Source organism: Vicia villosa, linkage group LG6, assembly GCF_029867415.1.
Source record: "Vicia villosa cultivar HV-30 ecotype Madison, WI linkage group LG6, Vvil1.0, whole genome shotgun sequence".
Taxonomy (NCBI): Eukaryota; Viridiplantae; Streptophyta; class Magnoliopsida; order Fabales; family Fabaceae; genus Vicia; species Vicia villosa.
The window spans coordinates 64,359,654-64,363,256 of record NC_081185.1 but is presented as its reverse complement, the minus strand read 5'-3'; positions in this window follow the sequence as shown (position 1 = coordinate 64,363,256).

Here is a 3,603-nt window from a genome sequence, read left to right as displayed (position 1 = left end):
AAAATCATTGTGTTCATTGTTTTTATCTTACAAGTTTTTAAAGTCACACTTATTCAAACCCCCCTGTCATACCCCAAAATTTGCCCACCATATTTTATACTCAAAGTCATCTTTTTCAAAAGCTCATAACTTGAATATGGAAAATTCAATTGAGGTGAAAACAAAAGGGGTGTTTAGAGGACTCTTCAAGCTTTCTAAAGAGTCCAAGAACACATTCATATGATTAAAAATAAGGGAGATACGCGTGATACAAGTTGGTCGATCTTCAAGGAAAGGGCAAAACCCTAATTGGCCAATGTTGGATATTTGTACTAATGGGCCTAATATTTGAATTTCAAACACATCCATAACACATATAAAGGTCCATAAACCCATTTATCTTTATTTTATGATTTCTATTTATTTTATTTTGAAGTTATTCTTTTAATTTCAAATAAAATCAAATAGTATTATAATTAAAGTATAAAAATCATATAATTATTCTCCAAGGATTCAATAAAGTCCAAATCATCACACAAGGGCCAGCAAATCGTGAAAAGAAGCATAGAAATAGATTTGGACCAAAAAAGAAAGGCTGAAATCCTAGAAGACCTGGGTTTGAATCCGACCCAGGCTATTTGTTTTTAACAAATGCTCACCTGCAGATCACGTACACGCGCCTGCATGCCCATACGACGCATCCTCAAGGCACCAGCCACTGGATCTCCATACGACCAGATCTGAAGGACTAAGAGATGACTCTCCATGGTGCTCCCTCACTAGTCGCTCACACTAGATCATAGCAGCTAAGTTTTCTCAAATTAATTTTTATTTTTATTTTAATTGCATAATTCCTTACTTATTTTCTTTTTCTTTCTTTTTAAACCATTTTATTTAAACATTTTATTTCTTTTTTTTATCATATAATAATTTTATAATTCGAAGACTCGATTTTTCCACAAATTTGTTACTAGTTGTGTTTAAATAAATAAAATTATTATTTTTGTACATACTTTTAAATAATTAAAACATTTAGGTTTGTTTACCTCGATCCATTTATAAACCTTAGTAGTTTAAAATATTTAGGTTTGTTAACCTCGATCCATTTATAAACCTTAGTAGTTTTAGGATTACTGGTAGGTGTTATCCACTAACGCATTTTATGCCTTACAAGCCTCTTTTGGGGTCACAATAAGTTTTCTTAAAAAACCTTTAGGGTTTGTAAACTTTTTAGGGTTTGTGATCAATTGTGATCAATTAGGGTTTAGATCAGTCAATGCACTAACCTGCTTCTGTCTTTGTTCAACTTTTCAGGGCTAATCAAAGATCTTCCGACTACGCGCCAGGGAAATCAACAAGCTAAGTTTTGATCCCTCTTTTTTTTATTATTTAAATTATTTTTACCTTTTATTTTTATTTTTTTCCTTATGGTTTTGATTGGCTTCACCTGTCAATGAATTACTCATACACTCACCCTTATTTTATTTTTCCTCTTAATTTGTAGAGTTGACCAAGGGTTCGAGGAAGATCAAGGTTCGAGATCAAGATGATAAAACTAATTATTGATTTCTCTTATTTCCGTCTTTTAATTTCCCCATCCCCGCAGGTGTTTATTGTAATAGCGTAGGAATTTATTTTCTGCCTTTAATTTCTGTTATATAACTGCGTGGTTAGTAAGATAGGGAGTGACAACAAGTAATCGAATATAGCTCACCTAATACAAGATAGATGCTCACCTAATACATGATAGATATCTGAATCAAACCACGTGATTGCTGCACACACGCACCTTTAAGGTACCCCTCTTGTTGCCTGTTGCCTTTCGATAGTCAAGTCCCTCCGAATGTAGGGATACCTTAGCTTGCTGCCTTCGATTCAAAAAATCACCACGTCCCTTCAATAAAAGATCATAGTCCCTTCGAGTTGCCTACGATAAATATGATCTCGTCCCTCGAATAAATGGTGATAGTCCCTTCGAATGCTAAGGTATCCTTATTGTTGCCTAATGACTATTATATCCTTCCCTTAGACTACCTGCCCTCTTTATGGCAAGGGATAGTCTTATGGCGAACGATACTTTTCTCGATGACCCGCACATCCAATTGAAAGACTTCCTGCCCTCTCATGGTATGGATAGATCCTTTCGCCCGAAAGACTTAAAGAACAAGAAAGGCAAACTTAGGGTAGGTAGCTAGTAATTTCTTGCTCACAATCAATTCAAAAATCAAAAGCTTTTCACACCTTCTATTTCAAAACAATTTCAAAACAAGGCTACGCTTATTTACAAGCTAAAGTCCTTAACAAAATCTTTTTACTATTCACACACGACACTTTTTCAAACAATTCAAACAAACAAGTGAGCTAAGCAATTAAGAGCCCATGGATAACCATGGATGCAAAGGGTGCCTTATACCTTCCCTTTGTATAACCTACCCCCCGAACTCAAAATCTTTCAAAGGTCTTTCCTGTTCTTTTTGCCTTTCCTAATTGGATAAAATAAAAGTCGGTGGCGACTCTTGCTCAACCGCACATTTCGATTATAAAAGTCAGTTCACCGTATTACAGAACTGGCGACTCTGCTGGGGATACTTTCGATTAAAAGAGGGGTTACCTTAGAGTTTAGGATTCACTTTAATTGTTTGATTTGTCTGCTTTATATTTCAAAGGCTGTTATGGGTATTTACTTGTGTGAAAGATCCTAACACGGATCTGAGAACCTTAGGTAAATGGCATGAGACCAAGGAGACTGCACAACATATACTGATGTGGTTGATATGGTGGCCATCGTTAGTGTGACACATTGGTTTGTCCTGGTGTTCCTTGGGATCCGACTCGAGGAAACACTTGGCTGCTGCGTGGTGTCATTAAGCACTAATTCGCCCTAGAACCCTAGTTGAACTTGACTTTGGCCTATTAGAAAGTAGCGAGATGGCTGGCTTTGGTTCCGACTGAAGTTGGTTGATACTCGAAGCTACACTCATATGGACTGGACTTTCAGGACCTTTTCGGTTGGCGATTCGATTGCCGAACTGAGATAAGCGCCTTCGAGAAAGGTCAATGATATGAGCTCCCTAGAACCCGATCTTTATATAGGACAGGTTTGAACCAACTAAACTTCAGGGGGAGGGTACATACCTCTGGACCACGTGCAAGCCTAACCATAAGGCAAAATTGTGTGACTTGTGTGACTTGCGTGACTTGTTGGTGTTTGCTACTAACCTTCGTTTCCTTGCAGGTTTTGTTAAAAGGACTTGTTTGTCCTTACTACCCCATACTATGCCTAATGAACTGCATTTGCATGACATCATGACATCATGACATCATAAGCATAACATGATTTAACTAACCCTTTTCAAGGATCTTAGAGATTTAGGGCGCACAATTTCAGGTGCTCTTATCAAGGACTGAACTCTTATCTAGGAGCAAGAGGTTTTATTTTCCTCTGGCCACGTACCTTCCAATTCAGAAGTATCATCAGATCAGAGGCGATGACCCACTCGATATGGTGAGCTCGATTCTCAAAGAAAGACGTTCAAAGACAAAATTCTGATTTATTCAGACAAAGACGCGACCAAATCATTTTCTAATGTTGCTAACTAAATTTCCTAAAGATCCTTGAAAAGA